General features: G+C 40.9%; 1 protein-coding gene across 1 annotated transcript in view; it reads right to left on the bottom strand.

Moving 5' to 3' along the window:
• The window catches only part of MAGT1 (magnesium transporter 1), a 68,180-nt gene that overhangs the window by 52,177 nt on the left and 1,497 nt on the right, over window positions 1–14,506 (bottom strand). The gene's annotated exons all lie outside the window — the stretch shown is intronic.

The raw sequence follows: 14,506 nt of genomic DNA, 5'->3' as shown, positions 1-14,506 counted from the left end.
TGTCGGTCAGGCTGGTCTCGAACTCCTGACCTCAGGTCATCCACCCACCTCGGCCTCCCAAAGTCCTGGGATTACAGGCGTAAGCCACCATCCCCAGCCTAATTTTTGTATTCTTAGTAGAGACGGGGTTTCACCATGTTGGCCAGGCTGGTCTCAAACTCTCGACCTCATGATCTGTCCACCTCGGCCTCCCAAAGTGCTGAGATGTGAGCCACCACACCCAGCCCCACCCACAATGTTTAATTCTTGTCACGAACGTTAAGAAGGCAGGAGGGGATAACAAAGAAAACAAGAATCTCAATGTAGAGTTAATGCTAATTTATGATTTCTCATCTTTATAGGGTTATGTCTAGAAAAAGCTGGGAAATCATGGAGTGGCTCATCATTCAGAAGCATTTGACCAGTTACATTTCCTATTACCTATATTCTGGCAGTTGCCATTTTAAGACACTTTGACATTTGATTCCCTTTCTAGACTATTAGCTACAAGACAGCAGAGACCCTCACAATTCCTTACCATATGGTAGGCACTTAATAAGTGTGTACTAAATTTCTAACTAATGAAATCTAACTGGGAATTGATTAACTTGCTTACATTAACATGTAAGAAATAAAGGATAATTGCACACATAAACACATAGAAGCAGAACTTTTTTCACTTTAGAAAGTAACATGGATTATAAAAATGCATAATTTGCTTTTGTTTTTCTTTTTTGTTTTTGTTTTTTTTTGAGACAGAGTCTCGCTCCGTCTCCCAGGCTGAAGTGTGAAGTGCAGTGGCACAATCTGGGCTCACTGCAACCTCCGCCTCCCAGTTTCAAGTGATTCTCGTGTCTCAGCCTCCAAAGTAGCTGGGATTACAGGAAGACACCACCACCCTTGGCTAATTTTTGTATTTTTAGTAAACATAGGGTTTCACCATGTTGGCCAGTCTGGTCACAAACTCCTGGCCTCAAATGATCTGCCTGCCTCGACCTCCCAAAGTGCTGGGATTACAGGTGTGAGCCACCATACCCAGCCTGATTTGCCTTTAAGCATATCCAAATTCATCTAATACTGAACACATTTTTATGTCCCAAGTATATCTCTTAAGAATGATGGAAAAAAGACTACATAAAAATTAGTTTTGTAACAGATACAAAAAAATTCTGGTAAGGGCCACAAAATGAATATGCCACAGATGAGAAATCAAACACACTCTAAACCCACAGAAAAATATATACACTCTTGAAAGATTGGTTTAACAGGCTAGGCGTGGTGGCTCTCACCTGTAATCCCAGCACTTTGGGAGGCTGAAGCAGGTGGATTACTTGAGGTCAGGAGTTCAAGATCAGCCTGGATAACATGGCAAAACTCCATTTCCACTAAAAACACAAAAGTTAGCCAGGTGTGGTAGCATGTGCCTGTAGTCCCAGCTACTTGGGAAGCAGAGGCACTAGAATCACTTGAATCTGGGAGGCAGAGATTGCAGTGAGTCAAGATGGCGCCGCTGCACTCCAGCCTGGGCGACAGAGTAGGACTCCATCTCAAAAAAAAAAAAAAAAAAGAAAAGAAAAAAAAGAAAGATTGGTTATAACAAATAATTAACAAGACTGTGGAACAATGAAACAAGTAGTTGGTAAAGGCTGTGGGAGAGAGTGAACCAGGAGGAAGATAGGGTAATAGGCAAGTAGTAATCAAGATAGTCTCAGGAGACTGCTAGTTTATCAATTCAACAGTAGAACTAGTTACCAGTAATTGTCAAGAGTAGGGGATATTTGATTTAAATTAAGACTGCATAGATCAAATTTACTCAGTTTTCCCAACAAAATGAATTGTTATTACTTGATACTGCTTTAATGATTCTCACAGCACAGACAATATGGTTTCACATTTTAAAATACACATTCTATATTTTAAAGCAATCATTACTTTTGCCATATTTTCAAATTAAATTTGACCGTTACCGGCAAATATAAATATGATTTGGCTATTTTATTCAGGGTGACTACATATTCTTATGGGCTGAGAAAAACAAGTGTGAAGCAGTAACAGGTATTTACATAGTTTTACATATTCCTATCTCTATTCAACCATATAGATACGTAATCATGCCAACAGAAGAAACATGTCTTTTGAATTAGTTATAAATATGTGGAGTTTTCTTACACAAGAATTATTGAATAACCTTTTTCAAGCAGGTCTACATAAAAAATTTATGGCCATGCATAGTGACTTAAGCCTGTAATACCAGCACTCTGGGAGGCCAAGGAGTGAGGACTGCTTAGGACCTGGAGTTCAAGACCAGCCTAGCCAACATAGTGAGACCCAGTAACTACATTAAATTATAAAATTGGTCGGGTGTGGTGGCATGTGCCTGCAATCCCAGATACTCAGGAGGCTGAGGCAGGAGGATCACTTGAGCCCAGGAGTTAGAGGCTGTAGTGAGCTATGATCACACGTCACTGAACTCTAGCATGGACAACAGAGCAATACCCTGTCTCTAATATATATATTATTCCTCTTCCTGTTTATTAACAGACAGGAGAGACCAGACTTCTGGCTATTCTTCTCCCAATAATTATCAAGTAGAAGAAATTAGTTCAAAGGAATTACATTGTTTTTTCTCAGGCTCTTATAAAACAAAATCACTTCAAAAGACTGCTTAATGCAGAGGCAATTAGATTATATTCTGAGTTCATTTTTTTGTTTGTTTCTTTTTGTGTGTGTGACAGGGTCTCACTCTGTTGCCCAGGCTGGAGTACAGTGGTGTGATCTCGGCTAACTGCATCCTCAAACTCCCAGGCTCACGTGATTCTCCCACATCAGTTTCCCCGAGTAGCTGGGACTACAGGTGTGCACTGCCATGCCTGACTAATTTTTATAGAGATGGGGTTTCACCATGTTGCCCAGGCTGGTCTTGAACTCCTGAGCTCAAAGGATCCTTGGCCTCCCAAAGTGCTGGGATTACAGGCATAAGCCACCTTGCCCCCACTGGGTTCATTAATGAACCGAAGACAGATGACAACAAACGAATTAGTTTTAAACTTTTGCTGGCTGGGCACAGTGGCTCATGCTTGTAATCCCATCACTTTGGGAGGTCAAGGCAGGCAGGTAACTTGAGGTCAGGAGTTCGAGAACAACCTAGCCAACATGGTGAAACCCTGTCTCTACTAACAATACAAAAATTAGTTGGGTGTGGTGGCACGTGCCTGTAGTCCTAGCTACTCGGGAGGCTGAGACACGAGAATCACTTGAACCCGGGAGGTGGAAGTTGCAGTGAGCCGAGATCGCACCACAGCACTCCAGCCTGGGTGACTGAGTGAGACTCTGTCTCAAGAAACAAAAAAACTTTAACAATAAAATTACATGAACATAGCCTGAAACATTATAATTAGACATTATAATCCTAATTCACAATGACCTAATATTTTAAGATATCCTAAAGCAAGCCTCTCTTGAATTGGTTTTATGGAGAAAATAGCAGCTACTATTTGGAAAGTCTAGCATGTGTCAGGCAGTTACTTCTTGCTTTACAGAGTATATAATTTAGTTCAATTTTTAAAAAACTTTAAAATACAAAAAATAAAAATAAAAAATAAAAATTTAAAAAACACTTTTAAAAGTACTCTTTTTACATTCACTTATCTGTTGAGAAAACAAGATTGGAGAGGTTAAATAACTTGCCCAAAATGCCACAGTTAGTAAAATACTAAGGTAGAAATTCAAACAGGCCATGATCATTCTAAACCAGGGTTTGTCAACAGCAACACTACTGACATCTTGGGCCAAATAATTGTTGTGAGGAGTGATCCTGTCTGTGCACTGTAGGATGTTGAGCAGCATCACTGGCTTCTACTCACTGGATGCCAGTAGCACCCTCCTCTCCCAGCTGCAACAACCACAGATATCTCCAGACATTGCCAAATATCTCCTGGGGACCAAAATCACCCCACTCCCACAATATTGTTCTTAAAAAAAAGAGGGAGACAGGGTCTCACTTTGTCAACCAAACTGGAGTACAGTGGTGTAATCATAGCTCACTGAAACCTCAAAATCCTGGGGTTAAGTGATCCTCCCATCTCAGCCTCCCAAATAACTGGGACTACACGTATGCACCACCATGCCTAGCTAATTTTTAAAAACTCTAATTTTAGAGATGGGGTTTTGCTACGTTGCTCAGGCTGGTCTTGAACTCCTGGCCCCAATAGATCCTCCTACCTCATCCTCTTGAGTGGCTGGAATTACAGGCTCAAACCACCATGCCTAGCTCAAAAACAACTGTTTTGAACTGAAAATAATTTACATTTTTATAATCTTATTTTTATGTATTCAAAAATCTTAAAAAATCATTACTGATCAGAATACAACATAAGAGAAAGATTTAGTGATAAAGAAAGTAAACCAAAACTTCCTAGAGCAAGCCTTTATCATAATAGATAATAAACTTTTTAAACCTGTGTTTCTCAAAGTGTGGTTGGTATAAAGGAGCTTGTTAAAAATGCAGACTTTTTGCAGGGTGCTGTGGCTCACGCCTGTAATCCCAGCTCTTAGGGAGGCAGAGGTGGGAGGATAGCTTGAGTCCAGGAGTTCGAGACTTGCCTGGACAATATAGCGAGACCCCGTTCCTTTAAAAAAAAAAAAATTCAGGCCTGGCGCGGTGGCTCACGCCTGTAATTCCAGCACTTTGGGAGGCCGAGGCGGGTGGATCACGAGGTCAAGAGATCAAGACCACCCTGGTCAACATAGTGAAACCCCGTCTCTACTAAAAATACAAAAAAAAATTAGCTGGGCATGGTGGTGCGTGCCTGTAATCCCAGCTACTCAGGAGGCTGAGGCAGGAGAATTGCCTGAACCCAGGAGGCGGAGGTCGCAGTGAGCCAAGATCGCGCCATTGCACTCCAGCCTGGGTAACAAGAGCGAAACTCCGTCTCCAAAAAAAAAAAAAAAAAAAAAAAAATGCAGACTTTGGCTGGGCATGGTGGCTCACTCCTGTAATCCCAGCACTTTGGGAGGCCGTTTGAGCCCAGGAGTTCAAGACCAGCCTGGGCAACACAGTGAGACTCTGTTTCTATTTTATAAAACTAAAAAAAAAAAACCATGCAGACTTCCGGCCAGGCATAGTGGTGTGGGCCTGTAATTCCGCCTACTCAGGAGGCTGAGGTAGAAGCATCATTTGAGCGCAGGAATTTGAGGTTGTAGTGCACTACGATTGCACCTGGTGATAGCCACTGCACTCTAGCCTGAGCAATATAGTTAGACTCCATCTTTAAAAAAATGCATATTTCTAGTTTTTATCCCCCCAACACATTTGATTCAGTAGGTCTAGGGTAGGTTCCAAGAATACTGAATTTTAACACATACACATTATATACACTGAAGTTTGAGAATGACAGTTCTACAATCTGATTCACATGGGATAGGACTATATGTTATATAAATTTCTATGGATAGCAAAGGAAAATCAAATAAACATCAAGTGGATCAAATGATGAAGAACAGGAAAAAAAATGCCATTTCTTTTCTTTCCTTTTTCTTTTTTTTTTTTTTTGAGATAGAGTTTTTCTCTTGTTGTCCAGGCTGGAGCACAGTGGTGCGATCTCGGCTCACTGCAACCTCTGCCTCCCGGGTTCAACTGATGCTCCTATCTCAGCCTCCTGAGTAGCTGGGATTACAGGCACGTGCCACCATGCCCAGCTAATTTTTGTATTTTAGTAGAGACAGGGTTTCATCATTTTGGACAGGCTGGTCTCAAACTCCTGACCTCAGGTGATCCACCTGCCTCGGGCCTCCCAAAGTGCAGGGATTACAGGCGTGAGCCACTGCACCTGGCCAAAATATATCATTTCTAATAATAAACCATCCCCTGATCCTCCTGGAACAGTTGAAGAATGTGATATTCTACTTAAATATAATGTCTTAATACTTCTTAGACACTTCCTTCACTGGTCCTCTATTTTGTCTTCTCTAGTTAATAGATTTATAAAGGAATTTCTTGTTTCCTCTCTCTCTTGTTTCAATGTAGAGACAGGGTCTCATTCTTTCACCCAGGCTGGAGTACAGTGGTATGACTGTTACCTCACTGCAGCCTCAAACTCCTGGGCTCAAATGATCCTCCTGCCTCAGCCTCCTGAGTAGCTAGGACCACAGGTACATGCTACCATGCTTGGTTATTTTCTTTAATTTTTTTGCAGAGACAGGGTCTTGCTATGTAGCCCAGGCTGGTCTTAAACTCCTGGGCTCAAGCAATTCTCCCACTTTGGCCTTCCCAAAGTGTTGGGATTACAGGCATGAGCCACTGTGTGTGGCCAGGAATTTCTTCAAATTTGAATTGAAAGGTTTCTTGATCATGGTAAATCTCTATCCCTAAAGAAGCTTTTTCTGCCGGGCATGGTGGTTCATGCCTGTAATCCCAGCACTTTGGGAGGCCGAGGCAGGTGGATCACCTGAGGTCAAGAGTTCAAGACCAGCCTGGCCAACATGGTGAAACCCCATCTCTACAAAAATACAAAAATTAGCTGGGCATGCTGGTGCCTGTAATCCCAGCTACTCAGGAGGCTGAGGCGAGAGAATCGCTTGAACACTGGAGGTGGAGGTAGGAGTGAGCCGAGACAGCGACACTGCACTCTAGCCTGGGTGACAGAGCAAAACTCTGTCTTGTAAAAAAGCATTTTCCTAGGGGTGCCTCTTGTTCTTTGTCAAGAGTCCATTATTTGGGTATGGAAAGGCATGGTTCAGAAATAAAAATTTTGTTCCTCTATTGCCACTACACTAAATCCCACTATTCATTTTCCAGATACTCCTTTTATCTTCCAAAGTCACAGCCTTCAAATGGAAAAGTTAAAAATTTCATCTGTGTCCTTCAGGTCATTCTATGAATACTTGAAAATTATTAGGAAGAAACACATCTTCCAAAGACTATAACATGTAAAGATAAGAAGTTTATTAAGTGAACTACTCAGCAACTCCAAAAAAGCAATTAATTTGTAAATAACTCTTAATGAAAATACTTTTTCCCCTAATAGTTTTTTGAGATGGAGTCTAGCCCTGTCACCCAGGCTGGAGTGCAGTGGCACGATCATGACTTACTGCAACCTCTACCTCCTGGGTTCAAGCGATTCTCGTGCCTCAGCCTCCCAGGTAGCTGGGACTGTGGACGCACACCACCACACCCGGCTTATTTTTGTGTTTTTAGTAGAGACAGGATTTCACCATGTTGGCCAAGCTGGTCTTGAACTCTTGACCTCAGGTGTTCCGCCCAACTAAGCCTCCCAGAGTGCTATGATTACAGGCGTGAGCCACTGTGCCTGGCCTCCACTAACAGTTTTTAAACATTCAAGAAAATATACCGATCTAAAGCTTTTAATTTGTATTGGATATATATGAAAGATTTAGTGATAGATATACATATGTGTATATATAAAGAGAGATTTTTTTTGTTTTGAGATGGAGTCTTGCTCTGTTGCCCAAGCTTGAGTGCAACGGCATAATCTCAGCTCACTGCAACATTCGCCTCCCAGGTTCAAGCAATGCTCTGCCTCAGCCTCCCGAGTAGCTGGAGTTACAGGCACCTGCCACCAAGCCTGGATAATTTTGTATTTTTAGTAGAGATGGGGTTTCACCATCTTGGCCAGGCTGGTCGTGAACTCCTGACTTCGTGATCCACCCACCTCAGCCTCCCAAAGTGTTGGGATTACAGGCGTTAGCCACCGCGCCCAGCCTTGTATTGGATATATTTTTTATAAAACAAATTACAGGATTACTATGAAAAAACACATTAGATTTATAAGATATTCACAATCAATTTATTTCTCTCCTTCTCCTTGGCATACATTAGTCTATTTTCTACCATTCAAATAAAACAAAAATAGCAATAATACTCCCAACTGAAATACTTACCAACAAAGTATGTTTAAAGTCTTTCTCTTCTCTTGAAACATTTTAATATGTCTAAAAAAATCACCTCACCACTAGAAGTCAATGTCTTTAATCCTATTTGTAATAATCAAGTGTTAGATTCAGAGGCCCAAGAAAGAGCAGTGAGACATCAGTTTAATTTCATCTTACCTGTTTGCATAATATTTAACTTGATTAGCTCTACCAAAGTAGCTGAAGCTTTAATAACCACAAATTTTCCTATTGTCACAGAGTATCACTCATCAAAAATGGAATATAGGATCTATTAATTACGATTTAAAGCTAAAATCTGATCCTGTCAGCCATTCAAATTTCTTTTGAATTTCAGAAGCAAGAAAGCTAAGTATTACCAGTCTGAATTCCTCTAAAATGCACCTTTCCCCAAAAGTGTATTTCTTAAAAAAATTTTGTGGGTACGTAGTAGATGTATATATTTATGGGGTACATGAGATACTTTGATATAGGCATTCATTGTGTAATAATCACATCATGGTAAATGGGGTGTCCATGCCCTCAAGAATTTATCCTTTGTGTTACAAACCATCCAATAATACTTTTAATTATTTTAAAATATACTACTATGTTATTATTATTATTTTGGGACAGGGTCTGGCTCTGTCACCCAGTACAGTGGCACATCTTGGATCACTGCAGCCTGGAACTCCCAGGCTCACGTGATCCTCCCATCTCAGCCTCCCTAGTAGCTGGGACTACAGGCACACATCACCATGTTCAGCTAATATTTTTTTTTTGGTAGTGACAAGGTTTTGCCATGTTGCCCAGGCTGTCTCAAACTCCTAGGCTCAAGCAATCCACCCACTTCGGCCTCCCAAAGTGCTAGGATTACGGATGTGAGCCACTGCACCTGGCCTCATTCTTTTTTAAATTTAAATTTTTGTGGGTACATAGTAGGTGTATATATTCATGAAGCACATGAGATGTTGTGATACAAGCACAAAATGTGTACTCATCATATCATGTAAAACGAAATATCCATCTCAAGGATTTATGCTTTATATTACAAACACTCCAATTTATACTCTTAATTTTTTAAAATCTACGATTAATTATTATTGACTATAGTCATTCTGTTGTGCTATCAATAGTAAGTCTTATTCATTCTATTTTTTTTTTTTGTACTCATAAAGAATCCCCACCTCCCCTCACCACCCTGAGCTTCTGGTAGTCATCATTCTACTTTCTATCTCCATGAGTTCAAGTGTTTTGATTTTTAGCTCCCACAAATAAGTGAGAACAAGTAATGTTTGTCTTTCTGTGCTTGGCTTACTTCACTTAGCGTAACAACCTCCAGTTCCATTCATGTTGCAAATGACAGGATCTCATTCTTTTTTATGGCTGAATAGTACTCCCAAAACTTATCTGCGTCTTTGTTCTAACCATTAGGGTTTATTCATAAAAATTCTTCATACTTTCAGCTTTTCTAATCATCTACCAGTCTTCAGCTGTTAGTTAAATGAAACGAATTCTTAGTTAAGGTATACATTTCCAACTCCCTCCTTAAGAGATCTGGAACATTTTTGGAAATATAACTGGCAGACAATTACTGAAGAAGACAGTCAACAGAGAAGTAAGCATTTTTAATCCTTAAATGCCATCTGCTCCATTATCAGTCCACCGACTTCCTGGATAGGGCCAAAACCTATCATTGTCTCCTTTCCTTAGTTTTTAATTTTTTGGTGGTGTCTCCATTTATTTGTTTTCAAACTGCTACTAAGCCTATTTCTCTGTAATCAGATATTTTCTAGAGAACTGCAGGGTTTTTTGCACATGTGACGCTTTCACATGTCAGTTCTAAAAGCAGTTTTTTTTTTTTTTTTTTTTTTTTTGAGACGGAGTTTCGCTCGTTACCCAGGCTGGAGTGCAATGGCGCGATCTCGGCTCACCGCAACCTCCGCCTCCTGGGTTCAGGCAATTCTCCTGCCTCAGCCTCCTGAGTAGCTGGGATTACAGGCACGTGCCACCATGCCCAGCTAATTTTTTTGTATTAGTAGAGACGGGGTTTCACTATGTTGACCAGGATGGTCTCGATCTCTTGACCTCGTGATCCACCCGCCTCGGCCTCCCAAAGTGCTGGGATTACAGGCTTGAGCCACCGCGCCCGGCCGAGCAGTTTTTTTTTTTAACATTTACCTAACGTCTTCTATATGCCAGGTACGGCATTAGGCACTTTACAGCCCTCATCTCATTTAATTATCACAACAGCCAAACAAATCAGTATTTTTTCCATTGTGATGAGGAAAATGAGACTCAGAATAACTTGTTAAAGATCATTGGGGGTGGATTAAAGCATATCGTCTTTAAAAGACTTTTTTGGAAAACTAAGGAGGGAGACCTATCTGCCATCCTAGCGTTATGATGATCATTTTCTATTATGGTTTGGTATGCATTGTGTGTCGATCACTTTTCATATTTCATATTATTTCTCTATTATTAGATTCCCAGAAGTAAAAGAATATGAATAATTTTATCAAAGACCACGATCTTTCATTTTTATCATGCTGCCTCTCTAAGATAACACCAGATACGAGGAAGAACAACTTCCCTTCCACAACAGAGGGAAAGGATTCACCATAAAAATAAAACCAGTCACCGCATGCGGTGGCTCACGTCTGTAATCTGAGCACTTTGAGAGGTCGAGGTGGACAGATCACAAGGTCAGGAGTTCGAGACCAGCCTGACCAACATGGTGAAACCCCCATCTCTACTAAAAATATAAAAATTAGCCAGGCATGGTGGTGCTTGCCTGTAATCCCAGCTACTCAGGAGGCCGAGGCAGGAGAATCGCTTGAACCCGAGAGGCAGAGGTTGCAGTGAGCCGAGATCATGCCACCGGCACTCCAGCCTGGGTGACACAGTGAGCCTCCGTCTCAATAAATAAATAAATAAAACCAGTCACTGCAAAAACAAGCCTTTGTTGCCTAGAAGAAAACACAAGCTTTGGAACTAGACAAACCAGTGTGGGATCCCAGCTCAGTTTCTTAGAGCTGTGCTTCTCTGAGCAAGCCCTCAACCTCCCTCTTGCTTACTGTCAGTTTCTTCATCTTTCTTCTACATATATATGTAAAAAATGTATACATATGTATGTATAGTACATATTTAATATAACTGTATGTGTGTGTGTATGGGTGTATGTGTATATATATACACATATAGGGTGAGTAGACACGAGTCTGGCTATATTGCTCAGGCTGCTCTCAAACTCTTGGCCTCAAACAATCCTCCCACCTCAGTCTTCCAAAGTTCTTGGATTATAGGCATGAGCCACCATGTCTGGCCAGTCCCTTTGTCTTTCAAAGGGGGTTAATACTTACTCTGCAATGTTAATGTGTGGATTATAGATAATGAGTGTTAACTATGGTGCCTGGCATGTAGAAGGCATTTGATAAATATCAGTGAATAAATTGCTGGGCTCAGTGGCTCACATCTATAATTCTGGCACTTTAGGAGGCCAAAGCAGGAGGGCTGCTGGAGGCCAGGAGTTTGAAACATATGACCAGAGTGGTCAACATAGTGAGATTGTGTCTCTACAAAACATTTTTAAAAATTTAAAAAGGAGAATAAGTCCACGTTCCAATGAAAACATTGTTAAAGGTATAAAGAATAAGCAGGGCAGCATTCCATTTACCAATAGACAACTATGAGGAACTTGAGTGATTTTTAATCATATTCATTTAGGGGAGGTATCTTTTAAAAAGCATAGATTTTTTGGCCGGGCGTGTTGGCTCATGCCTGAAATCTAAGCACTTTGGAGGCCAAGGCAGGCGGATCACCTGAGGTCGGGAGTTCAACACCAGCCTGACCAACATGGTGAAACCCCGTTTAAAAAAAAAAAAATAGTTTTTTTTTTTTTTGAGACAGAATCTCGCTCTATCGTTCAAGTGATTCTCATGCATCAGCCTCCTGAGTAGCTGGGACCACAGGCATGCCCAACCATGGCCAGCTCATTTTTTTGTATTTTTAGTAGAGACAGGGTTTCACCATCTTGACAAGCCTGGTCTTGAACTCCTGACCTCAAGTGATCCACCTGCCTCAGCCTCCCAAAATGCTGGGATTACAGGCATGAGACACTGCACCCAGCAAAAAAAAATAGATTTTAAGATCAGACATTACCCTATTACATAAAGTCAAATTTACTATAGTAGATAGATGTGGAATTTTTTAAAATAATGTTTTCAAAAACTGACAAAAAAAATGTTCTGCAACAGAACACCCTATTTTGAAACTGTGTCTAAGGAGTATCACAGTAATCTTTTTAAAAACAGCCTAAACCATTCTGAGAGAGAGAAGGAGTAAAAAACTAAAACATCTTTAGCAACCTATATAAATTCCATGCTTACTGATAAGAAAAATCCAATTTTACATTGTGAAATCTAAGAAAACCTACAACTGAACGAACAGATTCCTGGCTGAACACAGTGGCTCATGCCTGTAATCCCAGCACTTTGGGAGGCTGAGGTGTGTAGATCACTTGAACCCAGGAGTTCAAGACCAGCCTGGGCAACATGGCGAAACCCCATCTCTATAAAATATGCAAAAATTTATTAGGCACGGTGACACATGCCTGTAGTCCCAGTTGGGGAGGCTTAGGTAGGAGGATCACCTGAGCCCGGGAAGGTCATAAGGCTGTACTGAGCCATGATTGTGTCACTACACTCCAGCCTTGGCAACAGAGTGAGACCCTGTTTCAAAAACATTTTTTTAAATACATATATATATATTTTTTTTTAAAAGAAAGAACAGATTCCTGATTTTATGTAAGTATATAGTTAATTCAATGTTTGTTGAGGACATTTTGACAGACAATGCTGGCTGTGATGGAAAGAAAAATTAAGAAGTTTCTGCATTCAAGATGCTTACAGTGTTATGGCAAAGACTGGCCTATAAACAAGGACAATACATGTCAGGCACACAGGCTCACTCCTGTAATCTTAGCATTTTGGGATGCCAAGGTGGGAGGATCACATGACCCCAGCAAGTCGAGGCTGCAGTGAGTCATTATAGTGCCACTGCACAGCATGCAGCCTGTGCAACAGGCCCTGTCTCAAAATAAATACATACATACCTACAATGACAATATGATGTGCTGAATTCATTTCAATTCACATGGAGGCACCAAGAAAATTTTAGCCGAGGAAGAAAGAAGATACAGTTTGAGGTAAGATCTGAAGAGTAAGAATCTTCAGGTGAATGAAAGGGTGGGGTAAGAGAGAAGGAAGATATTCTCACTTAAGTCCTATACATGCATGAAAAGGGTTAATGCACTTCCAAAAGAGTACAGAACGATCAAGGAAGGCATGTAACTTATTGCCTTAACATAAAACTTACATAACATAAAATTCACCATATTGACTATTTTAAAGTATACAACTCAGTGCTGATTTCTTTAAAAAAAATTAATTTTTTTTTGGCTAGGCCCTTCTGCTTCCAGTTCAGTGAGAGAGTCAATGAATAAATATAATTTCACTAATAGAAATGCTAAGTTTTAAAAAGCCTTCACTTTTCTTTTTTTTGTTGTTGTTGAGACAAGAGTCTTGCCCTGTTGCCCAGGATGGAGTGCAATGATACGATCTCGGCTCACTGCAACCTCCACCTCCCAGGTTCAAGCATTCTCCTGCTTGAGGCTCCAGAGTAGCTGGGATTAGAGGTGCGCGCCACCATGCCTGGCTAATGTTTTGTATCTTTAGTAGAAACGGATGGGGTTTCACCACGTTGACCAGGCTGGTCTCGATCTCCTTACCTTGTAATCCGCCCACCTCGGCCTCTCAAAGTGCTGGGATTACAGGCATGAGCCACCACGTCCAGCCGAAAGCCTTCACTTTTTAATTAAAAAGAGTAAGTGGAGTAGGCACAGTGGCTCGCACCCATAATCCCAACACTTTGGGAGGCCAAGGCAGAAGCATCACTTGAGCCCAGGAGTTCGAGACTAGCCTGGCAATACACAGAGACTCCGTCTCTACAAAAAAATTAAAAAGTAGCTGGGGATGTTATGGCATATGCCTGTAGTCCCAGATATTCGGGAGGTGGAGGTGGAGGTGGGAGGATCACTAGAGCCCAGGAAGTCGAGGCTGCAGTGAGCCATGATCCTGCCACTGAACTCCAGCCTGGGGAACACAGCAAGACCCTGTCTTAAAAAAAAAAAAAAAAAAAAAAAAGCAGTCATTGTAGAAATGCAGGTATTACCAGCAATACTAGCATATAAGGTGAAATGTGAAAACGTTCCCCTCATCGAGAATCCCAACTGCCCAGAGATAGCCACTGTTAAGGGATTGTCATGTATCCTTACATACACATATACTTATGTATAAGGGATGCTGTTGTTTTTAACATAAAAAACTTCTAAGACATAAAATTATGTATTGCTCTGCATCTTGTTTTCCACATAACAACAGCTTAGAATCCTCCCAAAGAAGGACATCAATTTCTAGTTTCAGTGTCTGAGCCTGCTCACTTCACGGTACTTTTGATAACTGTATATTTTTATTGTACTATTTGCCAATCTAATAAGTAACTCACAGTTATGTTTAATTTCCTAGCTTAGTTTTTCTTCTTATGGAATAGTTCAAATACTTAGGAACATAGAGAAGATAAC

The sequence above is a fragment of the Aotus nancymaae genome, unplaced genomic scaffold (assembly GCF_030222135.1).
Source record: "Aotus nancymaae isolate 86718 unplaced genomic scaffold, 86718_ANA_hifiasm-v0.15.2.pri h1tg000004l, whole genome shotgun sequence".
Taxonomy (NCBI): Eukaryota; Metazoa; Chordata; class Mammalia; order Primates; family Aotidae; genus Aotus; species Aotus nancymaae.
Note: the sequence above shows the minus strand (reverse complement) of the source record. Positions and strands in the feature narration are given on the sequence as shown.